The sequence below is a fragment of the Phascolarctos cinereus genome, unplaced genomic scaffold, assembly GCF_003287225.1.
Source record: "Phascolarctos cinereus isolate Bilbo 61053 unplaced genomic scaffold, phaCin_HiC Scaffold_4;HRSCAF=312, whole genome shotgun sequence".
NCBI classification, from domain to species: domain Eukaryota; kingdom Metazoa; phylum Chordata; class Mammalia; order Diprotodontia; family Phascolarctidae; genus Phascolarctos; species Phascolarctos cinereus.
In genome coordinates this window covers 35,479,773-35,499,487 of record NW_027555847.1, presented here as the reverse complement: position 1 = coordinate 35,499,487, position 19,715 = coordinate 35,479,773, and the positions used below count along the sequence as shown (strand labels likewise).

General features: G+C 38.0%; 1 long non-coding RNA gene across 3 annotated transcripts in view; it reads left to right on the top strand.

Annotated features, from left to right (window-relative positions):
- Window positions 1-1,283: 1,283 nt before the first annotated feature.
- LOC144456745 (uncharacterized) overlaps window positions 1,284-19,715 on the top strand; it is a 158,060-nt gene continuing 139,628 nt past the window's right edge. The window contains exons 1-2 of one of the 3 annotated variants that reach the window (XR_013485812.1): window positions 1,284-1,469; window positions 3,102-3,219. This is a non-coding gene — a long non-coding RNA (uncharacterized LOC144456745). The remainder of the gene's footprint in view (window positions 1,470-3,101; window positions 3,220-19,715) is intronic. The other 2 variants (XR_013485813.1, XR_013485811.1) reach the window with 2 other exon arrangements.

Below are 19,715 nucleotides of genomic sequence, written 5' to 3'. Positions count from 1 at the left end.
CTTTTCTGAAAGAAGCTCTATGTCAATTGTTTCAGGGAAGCAATACTCATTATTTATGTGAATTTTTTTTTCTCTTGGCCTTTCTGTTCTCATTGTTGTATTAAATAAATTAAATTAAGGGGTTGAAATCAGATTGAATGTAATTCATTTGGTTTGTTTGCTACAACCTGCCAATCGGGTTGTTCTCCAATTTTCCTACATATTATCCCTCTTATCCTTTGGGGTCAGGTAGTAATTTCTACTGGGAAAATATACCTACTATTCTAAAAGTGATCAAAGTGGTACTACAATGACTGCCTGAGGACAGATGATTTGAACCCTCTCATTATCAAAACACCTTCAAATGTTCTCTTTTGTTTATGTGTCAATTACTACACAAGAGCTGGTCAACATTCCACTTCCCTTTCTGAGCACCTGACAGACACCTGACATTTCAAATCAAGATTACAGAAAATGGACAAATTTGATGAAGTTCTGGGAATAACCAAATCATACGAAGCCTCCAATACCCAAATCCTGGAATGCTAGTAAACATTTCAAGTGTTCTAAACGCTTTCCTTTACAAATTCCAATCATACTTTTTTTTATAGTTTATATACCGATTCCTCAAACCTGACAGTACATAAATTTAAGTAATGCTTGTTTTAAAGAAATACACATTAAAATGACAACTTCATTTCTCCCTGGAAAACTAAGCTTGAGGCTCTTGTTTCTATTTACATTTCTCTAAGGTGTGCTTTTTTAAAACAGTCATTCAAGCCACAAAATACTCCAAAAGAATCTTACCTCTTGGTTTAAAATACTCCCGGCAGTGTTAAAATCTTAGGATGTTTAGCCTGAGTGCTCCTACCCAAAATCTGAGGATTTCAGCTCCTGCCATTTTATTTTTATCTTTTTCCTAACATCTCATTTTTTTGTAGCTCAAGTTTCTTATTAAATTATAAATAAAAGTGTGTTGATAGCACTATTCCAAACATATTACTTTTAATAATAAAAGTGTTTATTTCTTTTAAACGCAAATGATATACTTTGCCTTGCTTAAATGTGCTCTAATAGAGTAACAAAATATAAATCAATTGCTAGTACCTACAGCTCAAAATATAACTTCGTTCTGGATCTGTTTGAAATCATGGAAAATTCCGTTCAGCACTGTTTGAGAGAGGAGGCTCTCAATGTTTTACTATTGTTTATTCTTCAAAAACTAATCACCCTTTTTGGTCTTCCAAAAGTTCCTGGCATTTCACTGGTTTACACATTGATTGAACACTGTTCCCAGAACTGTTGGTGGCATAGGGCCAACTGCTGTGATAATCAGCAAGGAGATTCATTCCAGTCGAGAAGTGTTATAAACATGAGGATTCCTAAGGCACAGCATTGAAAGGGAATACTGATGCTTTACTTGAGATGGTGGAAAACTTTTTTGTGCCTTCAAGAAGAGGTAACGGCGATCTTTACTCCTTTAGCTACAGGTGGGCTTTAAGACTTCTTTCTGGGATGGGGGGAGAGAGTGTTCTTTTGATTTGATGCTTATATATGTGCATTAATAATTTTTACTGGGAGGTTCACAAAATTAAATTGAATAACTTTCCATAAGCAAATAGAAGAAGAATAATCATCCACTGAAGACTTGCCCTATCTTTAAGAAAATCCGGGTATTATCTCCTATATGTATGATCTTATATGTTTATGCAATGTTATATATCATACTTATGGATGGGTGGGAAAGGGAATAAAAAACCCAACAATCAGAAAGAAACAGCTGGCAGGTAAATGCACTGAGCCAGAAAGGAAAAATCAAAAAGAGAGAGGCAGTGAGTGGAAAGTAGAAAAGATAATCATTTCTTTGATAAAAGAAATAAAAATGAAGAAAAGTGCAAGCCACAGTTTGGAGAGCATTGAGAAGCAAAGACTTCATACTGTGTCAGCCCAGGTAGGCGAAAAGGCGAGTAGGCAACTGGGAAGTCAGAATGAGGATGGAAACAAACCAGGGCTAGAAACAAATCACTAAAGCAAGAAAATCACAGAGGTATAGTTAGATGGAGAGGTTTGAGGCCAAGGCAGGGGGCTGTCACACCCAGGGGAAGCCAGTGGTATCCAGTGTCCAAGTCATCAGAGATGTTTGTAAGCAGGGCTTCCCCAAGTGGAGTAGAGGACTAACCAGAAGTCAACTTCTTCTGGAAGAATAGGGGATGCCATGGAACACTGGATTAGAACAAATACAAAAAGTGAATGTTTTATGAAGAAAAAAAAGTGAGAAGTTGCAGTTTTTTGTAGCAGGGAGGCAAGCCAGTCCAGGTAAAACAGGGCCTGAATACAAGCATGTAGGAGGGGGAAAAGCAGATGTTGAGATCTTGTCCCTCCAATTTAAGTATTTAAATGTGGATTTCGTGCTCTTTTGTTGTTGTTCAGTCGTTCCAGTCATGTCTGACTCTTTGGGATCCCATTTGGGATTTTCTTGGCAAAGATGCTGGAGTGCTTTGCCATTTTCTTCTCCAGCTCATTATACAGATGAGGAAACAGGGTTAAATGGCTTGTCCAGGGTCACAGAGCTAGGAAGTGTCTGAGGCCAGATTTGAACTCAGGAAGATGAGTCTTCCTGACTCCAGGCTTGGCACTCCATCAAATGTGTTGCGTAGCTGCCCCAACTTTATTCAAATTCCCATTAAAACTTTGAAATATTATATTTATATAAATATAATATAGAATCAATTCAATATTATATATAATGTATTATACTGTATATATTAAATAATATTACATATAACATTTAATATTACCTATGGCAGGAGTAGGGTTTGAGTTGGGTGGTTTGAGGAATATCTGTGTATAATATCAACAACATTTCATGAAAATCTGAGTGGAGTAGGTTGACCTTGGCACAGACATATTTTGGGACGTAAGATTATAGATTTAGAACTGGAAGAGACCTTAGAGTTTGTCTAGTCCAATCTCCTTATTTTACTAAGAATGAGAGCACAGCCCAAGGAGTATAAGTGCCTTCTGCCCATCAGTCAGGTAGTGAGGGGCAGTGCTGGTATTTTCATACATGTTCCCAATTCCAAACCACTTTCTCTCTCTCTCTCTCACTCACTCTTAAATAGCATCATGCTGCTTCATGGCCACCATTTTCAAACCATGCCACCTGAATGCTAAGCAATATCTTCATTCTTCCTATACCAACATAGGTTGGATTCTCCTTTGGATTCTGGACCCAGAAAGGTAAGTCTTATTTATCTTGCCAAGAACCACAATTCCATTTCATTTCCAGACCATTATTGAACCACGCCAGAAAACCAGGGTTTCGTCCTGGTCTTTTCAGCTCGTTTTATACATACACATCAGAATGATTGCCTCTTAAGGGCAGGCACTTTCTATGCTTTTGTATTTGTAGCCCCAGAATTTAATACTTAGCACAGTTATTGGCACATAATAAGTACTTAAATATCAATGTATTTACTTATATATCTCTCTATGGATGTGTCTATCCATGGGTCAGTCAATAAATATTTATTAAGCACCTATTATGCGCTAGGCACTGTGCTAAGTGCTCAGAATACAGAGAAAAGTAAAAAAAAAAGAGTTGAGAGGGAAGTTACCTAAGACATGATAGAAAAATCCAGAAGAGTAAAGCCAGGGGTGGGGGGGAATAAAGAGATAGCTGAACTAGTCACCCTCCTTAAATGGAGATTTGGGGATGATAGAACAAGAAGAACAAGGGGCCCCAGAGGCAGACGGTACTGATAAAGTATGAGTTCTAGGACTGGAGTGATCTTCCGGGATGAAAAATTTCTGAGGCATGATGGAGTACTCCAGAGATCTGATCTATCTATCTATCTATCTATCTATCTATCTATCTATCTGTCTGTCTGTCTGTCTATCTCTCCATCCATCTATCCATCTCTCTTCCTTCCTGTCTATCCATCCATCCATCCATTTATCCACCTTTCTTTCTCTTTTTATTTCTCTCTCTTTCCCTCCTCCCCTCCTTCCTTCCTTTCGCAACTATTTTCTAAAGGTGGTATTGTGCCAAGACCGGACTCCACCAGAACAATGCTTGTCCTCCACTGCTTTCCTTTATTGATGGTTTTGTAGATAAGTTAATAACATTTATGTGCAATGGGGAGTTCTAGATCTCCTTGACTGGAATGTGTCTAATGGAACTACATGTAAACTCTGGTTGCTTTATTTAACACATATGCTCTGACCCCAGGCCAAAAAATGTCTCATTGAAGTGACATAAAAACTCCTGATTGGTCATTGGTGATGGGGACTGTGCTGAAGATGACTGGCCAGAGTCAGGAAGAATTGCCTCTTGGTAGGCTGTAGGAGGTCAGGACAACCACATCTGCCTCTTTTTTGGAACTCTTCTAGTATTTTTTTTCTCATTTGGATTTTTACCAAGGGGAGGAGGGGATTTCTTTCTTCTCTTCCCCTAGCAGCAATGGTGATTATAAGCATATGAGGTATGGGGGGGCAGGGCATGCTTATCTAGGTGGACCTGGCTTCTTGCTGACTTTTCTGTTTTCTTCACTCAGTTTAGGTCAGGAACTAGAGAATCTGAGAAATGGATATTTCCCACACTGGGTGTACACTTTTGAGTTCAAGAAGGCAATAGTTACTGAGTTCAGGGCCAAGCACTAAGCAGGAGGTGATTCCTAAAATAGTGCTTCTCAGAAAAGAAGTCTCACCTCCAGGATGGTGCATCAAATGAAAGTCCAGAAAGAACCCCAGCATGCCTTGTTTGTCCAGGTGTTCTGGAACCTGTAAGCTTACACAGTGTAAGCAATCTACAATGAAAGTGAAATGGCTATTTCCACAGCCCCAAAACATTGTATTTATCTTTAATGAGAGTACAATGCTTTTGAAATGTTATCATTTTATATTTCCATATTTGGTAATGTGGGCTTATAAGCCTTTCATGTTTTAAGCATTTTCAGTGGTAGAGGAAATAGTTGACAAATATAATGGATATTCATGTTTTGTGGTGAATGCCCTTTCTAGAAGATACTCTCTATTATACACTTTAGGCATGGGGAAACACTAGACATAAGTCATACCTGAGATGTTTTTTAGGGATTTCCCCAGGGCTTTTCCAGGGTGGAAGCAATGATTCGGAGAGATAGAAAGGAATGAACCCAATGGAGTAAGGACAAAGATGAACCCAAGCTATGTGAGTCCAGAGTTAAAGTTGCTATAGTGGGGTGTGGAGGAGAAGAGAAGCATAAGCCCTATATGGAATGCCATATAGTCACCGATTTGAGGGTGGTGCTGGAGTTGGGGGAGAGGAGCCTAGCAACTGTATATATGATATGAGAAAAGGCTTCATGTATGAAGTGGTATCTAAAATGAGTTTTGAAGGAAACTTGAAACCCAAAGAATAGAGAGAATAATAGTAATATTAATAAGGTTTTTATAGTACTTAGTATGTGCTAAGCATTTCACAGTTATTGTCTCATTTCATCCTTACAACTCTGAGAATTAGGTGCTATTGTTATCCCCATTTTATAGATGAGGCAACTGAGACAAACAGAGGTTAAATAACTTGCCCAGGGTCACACATCTAGGCGTATCTGAGTTCAAATTTGAGCTCAGTTCTTCTTGCCTCTGGGTCAGATGCTCTATCTACTGTGCCATCTAGTTGCTTCAAAGGAAGAAAGGAATGAATTCAGGGCATGGGAAGCAACCTGTACAAAGCCACAGAGATGGGGAATAGGATGTGTCTATGAGGAACAGGAAGTGACCAGTGTGGCTAGAATACAGAGCACGTAGAGGACTAGAATATGTAATAAATTGGAAAGGTATTACAGAACCAGATTGTGAAAGGCTTTAAATGTCAAATAGAGGTGTCAGGTCAACAAGCATTTATTAGGTCCTTATTCTGTGCCAGGCACCGGGCTAAATGCTGGGAATATCAATATAAGCAAAAACAGTCCTCAAGAAACTTACATGGTAATGTGAGAAGACATAAAAGGAGCTGAAAAGCTGAAGTAAAGAGGAAGAAATGAAGGTACCCAATGGTAGAGTGTTGTAGGGAAAGTCTGGTGGAGTCAAGAGTGCAGCCTACAAAGGAAGGAAGACTTGGCTGGCCTGGCCTCCTTCTGGAAATGGAGGTTCTGGGAGGAACCAACCACTCAGATAGAGAGGCCGCAGGAGCAGAAAGTACATTCAGTGTCCAGGGGTGGAGTGAGCTTCCAAGCTGAAGAGTTTTCTGTGACATGGTGAAGCAAATCCAGGGGACTGGGAATCCAGCGGAGAGAGGAGCTAGTATCTTATCCTAAAGACACTGGCGCTTCATGATTGCAATGATGCCATGGCTCCATGATCAAACCTGCATTTTAGGAATACCAGTTTGGCAGCTATGCTGGAGAAAGGTTTGGGAAGGGATAGCCTGGGGTCAGGGAGAAAAATTAAGAAACTAATGAACTAGTCCAGGTGAGAATTTGATAGCATCCTTGGTGGTCACTATTCTAACATAGAAATGAAAGGAATCTTCTCTATAATATATCTGGCCAATGGTCTCCCAACCTCTGCTTGAAGACCTCTAACAAGGAAGAACCTACCATCTATGTAGCTCTAATTTGTAGGAAAAAAAATTAAATCTTAGCATCCCACATAAAGGTGTCTCTTTACAACTTTTACTCATTCTGTCCTTTGGCAACAAACAACAAACCTAACCCTTCCTCTTAGTAATAGCTTTTTTCAATTATTTGAGTCTTCTCTCCCCCAGGGTAAACATTTCCAATCTTCCCATGACAGGGTCTCAATGCTTCTCACATCTGGTTTGCTCTCCTTTGTACACCTCAGATTATCAAAAACCTTCTTCCAATAGGGTATCCAGAATTCAACACAATATACCAGATGACATCTGACAAGGGTAGAATATAGTAAGGCTATTTCCATAGCTCTGGAAGCTATCCTTCTTTTAATACAGCCAAAAAAAAAAAACAAACCAAAAAACAAACTTCACTGACTAGCCATCTCCTTACCAGCTGTAATGCCATCACAATCAAAATATAAGCCCCACAGGTCTTCACTGTTACATCTCTGGACCTCCTTCTCTGAGTTCCTGCGTTGTGATTGCCTGCATCCTATGTCATTCACTTAATCTATGATTGTCTCCAGAGATACTTTACTTCATTTCTGCCTATCTCCTCAGCACACTACCATGTGCCCCTCCTTCACCCTTTTCCACTTCTCAACTCTAATCACTTCCACTCTGCTGTTGCTTTTGGAAAAAGTTTGCCAATCTATTCCCTTATGTTTCCAATCATCATCCCTATAAATCTCCAAATCAAAATTATACTCCTGGATGTCAGTCCCCTATATGTGTTGTCTCCTTTATTAGACTGTAAGTTCTGTGATGGCAGGGACTGTCTTTATTTTTTTGATTTATCTAGTGCTTAGCACAGTCCCTGACACACACTTAAAATTTTTTTTTTCTTGGCTGTCCTATGACTTTCAAAACCAAAATAAAACTTCTCAACAACACTCCCACATTAAAATGTCAGTTCCTTGAGGGCAAGCAAATGGTAAAAGCTTAATTGACACCTTTTAACTTATTTGTTAGCTTTTCTATTAGCCATATGACATTGCTTACTCATAATGAAATCACAATCTACCAAAACTTCCATATCTTTTGCAGAATAATTGCTATCTAACTATGGCTCCAATCATACTTTTGGAGTTTTGTTTTTGTTTTGTTTTGGGAGTTTTTTTGGTACCTAAATGACAGATGTTATACTTATCCTTATTGAATTTCATCCTATTAGCTCCAGTCCAAATTTCTAGCTTGTCATAAGCTTTGGATCCTAACTCTGTGATCCAGTATCTTAGCTATCCCTTCAAGATTTGTGTCATCTGACAATTTGATTAACCTTTACCAAAGTCATTGACAAAAAAAAAATGTTAAATAGCACAGTACCAGGAAAAAAATCCCTGGGATTGAGTGGGAGTCATGTGGGTGGAGAGAAAGGTCCAGATAAAGGAAATCTTAAGTGTGTAGACTTAAGCAACTGATTGGATATGGTGAGGAAGAGAAGAGAGGGCATGACTCCTCAATGATGAACCTGAGTGAATGGATGGAAATGGTTTTGAAGAGAGAAATAAGAATCTTGATAAATTTGTTAATTGTTATTTGCATGCAATTTCTTCTAAATACAAGTCACCAACACAACATCTTGAACATATATCTCCAACCGCCTCCTTTCCTTAGATCTCTAACTGCCTTCAGACTATTTACCACAAAATTCCTTAACATTTTTAAATTGATATATCCCAATAGGAATTCCTTGCCCCCCCAATTTACCTCCGTCTAACGACTCTACTTCTGTTGATATCTCAATCATCCCAGTTACCCAGGTTCCTAACATTAAAGTCATCTTTGACTTTCCTGTCAATTTTATCTTAGCAATATTCACTACATTTATCTACTCCACTCTATGCTTACCTTCGAAGAAGCCTTTCAAGTGGTGTGCTGATAAATGTTTTAACAACTGAGGCACTGTACACAGGATACACTTCTAAGTTTTAATTATCCTGCATTATCAACATTTTCTCCATCACTTTCTTAAGTCTAGACAATCAACAAATCAAGAAATGAAGCCTGGATTGGGTAGTGTTTACCAATTTCTTTACATCAGTCCTAAAGTGGCCTCTTCCATTTCTTTGCTTCTACTTCTGCCATTTTGGTGCCAGGCAGAACAAGTTCTTCCAAATGACAATTCTTTGAATTCTTTCAGAAAGACATAATGTTTCCCTTCAGCCATTTCTTCTTCAGGCTAGAGGAGGAAAAATTTCTGACCTTATGTGGCACATTCTGTAGTCTTCTCATATTTGTTGCCCTTCTCTGGACATACTCCAGTTTATCCATGTCTAGAGCTGAACACAACATTCCAGGGGTACCAGAGAGGCATACTGAAGGCCTATCACTTCCTTCGTTCTGGACACTGTGACTCTCTTTAAAAAAAGAAAACAAACAAAAACCCATCTGCTGTTAACTTTTTTGGTTCCCAGTTGACTCACTGAGAGCTTTTGGTGCAAGCCTAGATATTTGAACCATTTTTTGACTTAAAATTTAGATGATGAGAAAGTTGCAGTTTTGTCGGATTGAAAAAAATGGATTTTGAGACAAAAGATCTGGGTTTAAGTTCCAGCCTCATCACTTCCTAGGTGTGTGACCTTGAGGGAGTTAATTCCTTTACCTCCTCAGAACCCCAGTTTCTTCATTTTTCCAATCAGGATGATAACACTGAAGAATAATCTCACAGCATTGTGGTGAGGAATAAATAAGATAACCCATATAAAGTGTTGTCAAATGAAAGGACTTCTTTATATGACAATCAATCAGCAAGCTTTTGTTAAGTGGCTACTTATATGAAAGGCACTGTGTTAGACCCTAGGAATGCAAAGACATAAAATGAAAGTCTCTTGCCCTCAAGGAGCTTATGTTCTATTGGGTGAAACAACTAGATCTATGTGTATACACAAAACAGATGCAAAGCATTTTGTGAGGGTAGTTAGGGCACTAGCAACCGGTGAAAACAGCAAAGATTTCATGTGGAAGGTATTGCTTAAGAAAGCTTTTGGAGGAAAGTAGGGATTCTATGAGATAGAGGTGATGTAGGAGTGCAGTACGTGGCGGACATCCAGTGAAAAGGCATGGAAATGGAATTAGGCTGTTGTGTGTATGGTAAAATCAGAACAGTTTGTGTTGTCTTGTCAGTCTCAGCCAACTCACTTCTTCTCCCAGAGTCCCTCATGCCTCATCAAAAAGGGAGGGGATCATCCTGGAGAAGCTCTCAGGCACCTTCTGGCTCTCATATTCTACAGTTCTATATTATTTGAAAGCCCCTGCTGGCTATAAGGAAATTTATTGAGAGAAAAATAAAGGATCGATGTAAATGTCCCTAGAGAGCTTTTTAAAAAGCTATGATCCACCAGAATTCTGCCCTGATAACCCTTATAAAGTCAAAGAAGGCAAACACATTTATTGCTGAGTATATGTTGATGTTTATTACAGTTAACACACTAATTTGAGAGAGGTCAGCCTTCAGATACAGTAGGCATAATTTTTTTCCTGTGTTATACACACACTGGGGCCCTGTGTGTCACCAGTATGTACTTGTCTATTCATTTTATTTAACTGTTTTCAGGGGAAAAGGTGCAGTGAGAAGAACATGGAACTGAGAAACATGAGGAGTGACCATAGGAGAAACCAGGGAGACCTGGCTTCTAATTTTGGCTTTGATACACACAAAAGTCATGACCTTGAGCAATTCACTTTTTCTCTCTAGCTCCGTTTTCTCACCTGCAAAAAAAAAGGGACTAGGTGGTCTCTAATAGTCCATTCATTTCTCACATTTTATGGTTCTGCTAATAAACCAAGCAATCGACAAGTATCTATTACATTCTTATTATGTGCCAGCCATTGTGCTCAGTGTGAGGGATACACAGACCGAAATGGATCCGACTCTGTCCTTATGAAGCTTGCATTCTATCAGGAGAGACAAAAGACACATATATAAGTATATGCACAATAGAATGACTCAAAATGAATACAGGGGAGTTTGTGGGGGAGCACTACTGGAACTTGGGGAGATTGGGAAAGGCTTTGTGTGTTATTGGAAATGATTAGAGAGGTTGAGAGTTCTTGTGGCTTTATTTCATGGCATTCAATTGGCTGCATCTGTAGTTTTATTTGAGACTTAGGTCCACTGAATTAAAAAAATCCAACAAGCAATTTTAACTGTCTACTACTGGCAAGGCAATGAGCTACTTGCTGAGAACACAAAAATGAAAAGCAATGGAGCTCCTAACCTCAGGGAACTTCTCATCTAGTTGTACAATTTCCTTTTTGCATAGAAAATAATAATGATGCAAGGTAAAAATGTAATAAGGGCAAAAGAGAGAAACAAAACAATGAAGGAGAATTTGAAAGGGAGAAATTACTTTCAGGTGGGCAGTTCCCAAACAGCTTTGTGGAGATTGCACTTGAGGGGGACTTGAAAGGAGACAAAGATTGCGAAAGGTGGGGCTGAGGTGGGTTCATTTTATTCATGAGGGACAACCTGTGTAAATACATGGTGATGAGAGTGTAAGGTAAAATCAGGGAATTACTAGTGATATATTTGCTGTTGTTCATTCTTTATTTTTGAAGACCAATGACATAATGAGGGTGATACCTTGACTTGTGAGTGAACTGGATTTAAATGAGGCATAGCTGTTCAAAGTCATTCGCCTCACTCTCTACTCCAGAGTCATACAAGTCTGGTGGCAAAACAAAAGTCAATATGACTGGTGATGGTCTGGGGTGCAGTGGATGACCTTAGTCTTTCTAAATTAAGGTCTTTCTCAGGCCTCAGTTTGTCTGAGGCAATACCATTCAATGACTAAAGGCTAGAAAGATGGCCTAATTTATCATAACAAAAATGTAAATGTGATAGGAGAAGATGTTCAAAGTTTCTGGAATTCGTGAGTAAGAAGACGAAAGTGCTTGAAGGTGAGTCCAGTGAAATAATCTGGAAAAGTCAGATTGCAGAGGGTCTGAAAGGTCTTTACAACATCTCTCCTGTCCATCTCTTTCTCCACCACCACCACCACCACCACCACCATCATCATCATCATCATCCACCATCACCATCATCACCATCATCATCATCATCATCATCATTATCATCCCCATCACCATCATCACCATCATCATCATCAACACCATCATCATCACCATCACCATCATCATCATTATCATCATCATCACCATCATTATCATCCCCATCACCATCATCACCATCATCATCATCATCAACACCATCATTATCATCCCCATCACCATCATCATCATCATCATCAGCCTTATTACCACCAGCATAGTTTAGGTCTTCATAACTACTTTAGTAGTCTCCTAACTTGTCTTTCCATCTATGATTTCTCTTTACCCTCCAATAATAGGTGTGTCATATTAGTCTTCCTAACAGAGTAGTGCCACTCTCTTACCAAAAAACCTCCAGGAACTCTTCCTCATCAAAGAAATAAAGCGTAAACTCCTTATCCTTGTATTCAAAAGTCTCTACAATATGACTCCAACCTCACTTTCCGGTCTTGTGTCACACTAACCCGCTCATGAATCCCGTGCTCCTAGCTAGCACATTTCTCACCATCCTTACCTCCACATTTTATAATTTTATGATGTTCCCTATTCAATTTATAATTTCTCCCTGTCTCCCACCTTCCCATGTTGGAATCCTATTCTTTGTACAAGCTCCAATACTACTCCTCTTCATTGTGACCCTTTCTGAATCTTCCGTCCCCAAATTATCCAATGTTTAATTGAACCACAATGACGTTAAACATTTTTAAACATTATTTTTTTTGGTATTATCACACTTCACTTTTTTTTTTTTGGTGAGGCAATTGGGGTTAAGTGACTTGCCCAAAGTCCCACAGCTAGTGAGTGGTATATGTATGAGGCCAGCTTTGAAATCAGGTCTTCCTGACTCCAGGGCCAGTGCTCTATCCGCTGTGCCACCTAGCTGCCCCACATACTTCACTTTGTATTTTGTTTTAACAAAATTATTTGTATTGAATTTTAATTTTGATACATTTACTGGATAAAGTAGATGGCCAGGGTTCTTTCTGGTGTCAGGTTTGGCATTAAACTAGCTTTGTAGTCTTGGGCAAGTCAAGCAAATTCTGAGCCTCAGTTTCCTGATCTGTTAAGACTAGATCAGTTGTTAACCTTTTGTGTCACTACCCTTTTGGTAGTGTTTAATGAAGCCGACTGATGTTTTCTCAGACTAATGTTCTTACATGCATAAAATAAAATATCTAGGAATACAAAAATAATATTGAAAAAGTTATCAAAATATTTTTAAAACAAATTTGTGACATTACAATACAGTTGTGTCTTTTTTTAGCTCATTAAATAACAAGACAATTCTGAGGAAGCTGGTGGTGTAGCAGATAGAATAACAAATCTGGAGTCAGGAAGACCTGCCCACTTACTGTCCAGCCTCAGACATTTACCAGCTCTGTGACCTTGGGCAAGTCACTTAATCTCTTTGCGTCTCAATTTTTTCATTTGTAAAATGAAGATAATAACAGCACCTTCTTCCCAGGGTTGTTGTGAAGATCAAATGAGATGCTTTTAAACACTTAGCATAGTGCCTGTCGCATAGTAGGCATTATATAAATGTTAGCTGTTATTATTACAATGCATTCAAAACAAAAACAAGTTAAAATTCAATCATATTTTAAAGATAGTGCAAAGACTCCTGTTGTTTAGCTTGAATAAGAATTGTAAATGATAGGATATTTTTATATGGCAATATACATGCCATATTGCACATACAATTGTTTTTCAAGTATAATGTGATATGACAATATCTGATTTCTATTGGTTACAAAGTCACAGGTACTACTAATACCACTGTGGCTTGTTAACTACATTTGTAATGGAAGGAAATGCTAAATTTCAACTAGAGATTAGTGGGAAAATATATATATATATATATATATATATATATATATATATATATTCACTTATTTTTTCCCTATCCAAAATCATAATTCAGGGCAGGTAGGTGGTGCAATGAATAGAGCACCAGTCCTAGAGTCAGGAGGACCTTAGTTCAAATCTGGCCACAGACACACGATACTCACTCTGTGACCCCTAGGCAAGTCACTTAACCCCAATTGCCTCAACCCAAAACAAATTAAAAAAAAATTCAAATTCAGAGTCCCCCTGAAGTTTATGGTCCATGGAGCATAAGTTAAGAACCATTGTACTAGATTCTCTTTGTGGGGTATGCAAGGCTTAATGGCCATTGGAACTATGGTTTTACATCTTATGCCCTGACCCAATTAGTTGTTGCAACTTTGAACACAAGAATTCATGCCTTTAACGTTGGCATCTCCTTCAGCATCCAGCCCACTGCTATGAACACAGTAGCCACTCAATAAATGATTGCTGAATTGAAATGAAAGCTCATATGGAAAAATATACCACCTGCACTGTAGATACAAAATTATTTAAATTCCTCCAATTAATATTTTATCCCAATAGTTTCATTAATTTTTAAGGAAAAACATCTTTATCCTTGACATTAATTGTAAAAATACTGCTTCTTAGAAGTGGATATTTTTTCTGGAATACATTTTACAGGGAGTAATAAGTCATAGTTTGCAGTGTGTGATCCTATGTAAAACCTCAGAGGGATCAAACATGGTTTCAAATTTCATATCCATGAGGTTCATTTTAGATTCTGAACTTGGAAAATACATTCTATTTTGAAATGCTCTCTTCTAAAAGGACTCTACAAGCAAAAACAGATGGATTAATTACGCAAAAAAACTGACATGTTAAGCATAAAGTTAAAAAGCTCAAAGTATAGAAATAGAAAATTTATTATTATATCCTCAATTTAATCTAAACGAATTCCTCTTCAATGTCATTGGGTTTCAAAACATTTCAGACTTGGGATGAAAGAAATTTTATCTGGCAATCATAAAAATCTTGGAAAATAAAATTTTAGCTCTTTCCAGATATCTAGAAGCTTGGAAAAAATACTACAAAACCAAATCCCATTTCTAGGAAATAAGATTACAAGAGAGCCCCCCCCCTCCCTTTTTACTGATGGATGAGTGATGCATAAGCAACATATGGAAAATATAGATTCTTCATTTTCAGACATGAGCACTTTCTATTTCCAAACCACACTGAGCACACAGTCCTTATTTCATTCTGTTGGAAAAATAACAATTATAGAGTGACAGGAGGTTTGCTTTTTCCATAGAGCCTCTTCTGAGACAGATTCGGCAATTAAAAATATTGCGGGAATTCAAGCGATCACTGATCATAAGGGGAAAAGTGTTATTTTTTTCCTTCTTCTAGGATTCAACAAATCAAATAGGAGGAAGATTTGCAACATTGATCACCACCATCTATTGCAAATTGTGCATTTGGTAAAAAATTGACTTTCTCCCAGAATTTCACTTTAAAAAAAGACTAGAAGTATAGCCATCTGATGATTGGCTGTCTAACCACTACAGAAAGGAATCAGTAATAAACAAACCAGTGTAGACAACTGGACCTTAATCTTGAAATGGTTTTCAATACAGATCTATTTTAATATCTTAATGGCTTTGTAATTTCTTTGGTGTGGGCACTGAGGGCACATTCTGACTTACCATGCCTTCTTATCTTATGTTTTTTGTCCATGTCTTTCTATAAGTCCCCCAAAAAGAATAAACCCCCAATACACTGAAGGTCTTCCTTCATTTCCCTTTAATATTTGTGGACATTGGGGTAATTCCAGATTGTTCATATCTTACCTCTCCCGATTGCTTCATTTGTCATATGTTACTACCCTATCTGCTATTGGTCATGCAAATCTTTAAAACCACTTTTTTATCCAACATCTTGGGTGCACATCATTGTTGGTGATATGCTGGGGTCTGCTTTCACCCACCACACACTCGGCCATCTGCTGTTTGGATGCTTGTGTAATCATGACTTTCCAAGAACTATAGCTATAGCACCAGTAGGCAAATACCGGTAATTATAATTATCAAGGAATCTTATATTATCCCAACATGTGCATGGAAGAGAGCTTGTTGCTTAGAGCCCTATGGTGACATTTTGCTCTCTAGAGTCAAATGCTTTTTTAAAGTCAATAACAATGACAGTAAATACAGAAGAAACTTGTAATTCTCTAATTTCAACAAATGTGTGACCATGAAAATGTGGTCTTTTGTGAAAAATCCCGTGCTTTCTTCTTATAGTTTCACTAAGGATATCCTTGGTAGATACAATAGCCATTCTTATAAGGAGTATATACAGATGAGAAAGTAAACACATGTTTAGAGAGATTTTCATATCATTTCAGTTTGTATAAAAGTGAGGTGATAATATCATCCATGACTATTCTATTGGAATCTTCCAATTTAAGATATTTTTGAAAATTGATCACCAAGAACCTTTAAAAGTATGTTGACTTCAGAGTTTAGCTTGCAAAGTGCTTTATGTATTTTTCTGGAAGAGGAAGAGGAAGAGGAAGAAGAAGAAGAAGAAGAAGAAGAAGAAGAAGAAGAAGAAGAAGAAGAAGAAGAAGAAGAAGAAGAAGAAGAAGAAGAAGGAGAAGGAGAAGGAGAAGGAGAAGGAGAAGGAGAAGGAGAAGGAGAAGGAGAAGGAGAAGGAGAAAGAGAAGGAGAAGGAGAAGGAGAAGAAGGAGAAGGAGAAGGAGGAGAAGAAGAAGGAGGAGGAGGAGGAGGAGGAGAAGAGAAGAAGAAGAAGAAAGAAGAAGAAGAAGAAGAAGAAAAAGAAGAAGAAAGTGGAGGAAGAGCAGAAGGAGGAGGAGGAAAAGCAGAAGGAGGAGGAGGAAGAAAGGTATAAAAAGAGAAGGAGAGGAGGGAAGAGAGAGCCCTTGAGATAAAATCAAGGTTTCCTTTTGATTAGACTGTTCCATAGGTGTGAAATGTGAAATGGCTAATTAGTAGCCTTGCAATAAACAGTCTTGCATCTAGTTGAGGCTTAGATATTGGCCTTAGGGGTGAGGCCAACATTAGGACTAATGTGAACTGAATTCTGTTCTGCAGATTCTATAATGTGTACTATGATTCTCTTGTGCTTACCAGGATTTTCTTCAAGTAGGAATAAATTACTTCTTCTGTCATGTTTGTCCATTAAGTCCTTCTTTTACTTTCTCTTTTGGGGGAAACTACAGACTGGGGCAGTGGCAGCTAGGTGGTGTAGTGCTGCGGGGCCTGAAGTTAGGAAGATTCATTTTCCTGAGTTCTAATCTGGCCTCAAGCACTTACTAGCTATGTGACTGTGGGCAAGTCACTTAACTCTGTTTACTTCAATTTCCTCATCTGTAAAATGAGCTGGAGAAGGAAATGGCAAAATACTCTAGTATCTTTACGAAAAAATCAAAACAAAACAAAACAAAACAAAACAAAAACTGAAATGGGGTCATAAAGAATCAGAGATGACTGAAAAACGACTAACCAACAAAGACTGGTGGTCAAAATAAAATTGTTCCTGCAGTACTCAGAGTTGTTATGGTCATGACTATGATGGTGGGAAAAGTGATCCCTTGAGTAAGATTTGGGCTCCCCTGCCAGTGAATTCAGTCTAGAAGCACGTGGCCAGGTACTTGAGCAGGGAGCAGCAGGTGACCTAAACTCCTGAGAGTCCCAGTGGCAGTTAACGTCTCACTTCTGTGCTGAACAGAAACGACATGAAAATCAACCCTCACCACAGAAGCTTATGTTGTTCTGGGGTTGTGGGAGACGCAATAGTTACACAGGTAAGTAAGTGCTGAAAGATAAATCGGGGAGGAAGAAAACCACTGATTGGGGAATCAAGAAAGGTTTTTTTGCAGAAAGTGGTGCCTTATTTGAGCCTTAAAGAAACCTAAAGATTCCAAGAGGAATAAGAAGGAATGGTGTGCATTCGAGGTGGGGGGAGGATAGTCACATACGAAGGGATGGTGGTTAGAGGTGGCTTGCTAAGTTTCAGAATAGCAAACAGGTCAATCTGAGTAGTACATAGAGCATGTGAAAGGGAATATTGCCAGATAAATTTGGAAAGGTAGGTTAGAACCAGACCCTTAAATGGCACACTGTGCAATTTGTATCTTATTCTAAAGCAACAGAGTACCTCCAAGTATGCTTGAGCATCAAAGACTGACCAAATTACATAAGAGCATTTGGTTGCAAGGTTTGTTTTCTGCCCTGTAGTTAAACAGACTAAATTAAGAATAAACAAATAAGGACAGAACAAGATTTAGTGAACGTGAACTGGAGAGGATATTTAGTCTAAAGTAGTTTCTTACTGATCATATCATCTTTGAGTTTCATGTCTTGTTTACATACCAAAAAACCCATGACTTTTGTGACCACCTCCCTTAAGAAAAGGTGGTAACATGGTTAAGAGGAGGACTATACATTTTCAGGTGCACTGAGCTTCTGTAATATTTTAAAAAATTTTAATTTAATTATAGCCATAATGTAGCAACTGTAAGTAGGTGAAATATCTATTATGCAGCAGGAATAGATGATAGACAGCTCCAGGACCATTTTGTTAAGAAATCATTACTTAGTGTTGGTAAGACTTCTACTCAAACCCAAACAGAACTTGTAAATGTCTGTCTTGAAAGAACAAAGCCATCTATTATAAAGTAATCCTTGCTGAAAAAGTAACCGGGGTAATCAGGGGGAGGGGAAGTAATTTATTCAAATTGTATACCAAGAATAACAAGATTTTTTTTTAAAGCATAAATGAAACAGTGGAAATGTTAATCTTTTAAAGAAGGATTGTATATTTGCTAATTCAATTCAATTCAAAAAGCATGTCTAACACACCTACAGTATGCCAAGCACTGTGCTAAGTAGTGGGGAATGCAAAGACAAAAACTAAAACAAAATGAAGATGATGTCTGCCTCCCAGGAGTTTGTATTTTCCTACAGTCTGGATGATCTCATCTGTGAAATGGGGGCAATTGGCAGTACCTTCCTCCAGGGGTTATTGTGAAACTCAAACAAGATAATACATGGCAAGTTCTTTGCAAATCTAAAAAGTGATATATACATATATATGCATAAATTATCAGTTATAAGTATTACTATCATTAGGAGATGGGGAAAAACTAAAAGTGGAATGAAAGTAAAGAAATTTTAATTGTATGTTTTCAAAAAGTTTGTATATATAATGTTTCCCATTTTGGTTTAAAGCATCATTCTCAAGATTAAATATGCGATCCTTAAAACAAAGAAGAGAGTTTTAATGTAATTCAGCCTGTGCTAGTTAGCTCTTAAAGTTTTTGCAGTGTTCAGAGTTCATACTTTTCTTCCTAATTTTCAAGGCTATAAACAAGGAAGAACAGCCTTGCAAAGCAACCATATAGAGAACAGAACTAAAGGTCAAAGCATCACAGTCAACGATTATTTGTCAAAGACCATGCAAAGCATTGAAATTCTGATACCTCATCCTGGTGGCAAAAATTGTAATGAGAACAGGAAATGGCACAACATGACTCCATTGTCCTGACAATGATTTAATGAGAATGGGAAATGGTAAGAGCATAACTAATTTGCCTTACGATCCTCAAGTTGTCATTTGTGGTTCGACTCAGAGGCTACGGGATGAAGGATGTCGGACATCAGCTGGGAGCGCACCAGGGAAAACATGAACAGAATGACATTGTGTGGCCTGCAAGTAATAGCAGAACTTGTTGAAGAGGGTGGGGGAAGGGGGAGACAGAGGATAGGGTTCATTTACTGAATGATAAAAGATGAATATATTAAAGGGACACGGAATGGGTCCCACCCAACTGGGAAAATATAATAGAGCAAAGATTGCGATGGAAGCTTAGGGATAGGGGAAAACTTTGAAAGTAGCCCAAAAGGCAAACGTGGCTATCAAAACAGGTGAAATCTTGAACTAGGTGTTCTTAAGCTGGGGTCCATAAACTTTAACAAAATTAAATTTTGATCACCGTATTTCAGTATCATTGGTTTCCTCTGCAATCTTATCTATTTTTGTCTTATGCATTTAAAAACATTATTCTGATAAGGTGTCCCTAGGTTATACCAGCCTATAAAAGGTGCCAGAACACAAAATAGCTTAACATTTTTCTTTCAGATGTATCTTCTGCAGGAGGTATGTAGATTTTTTAAAAAATATTTTTAATTTGATTTAATGTTTTATTTTCTCTCAG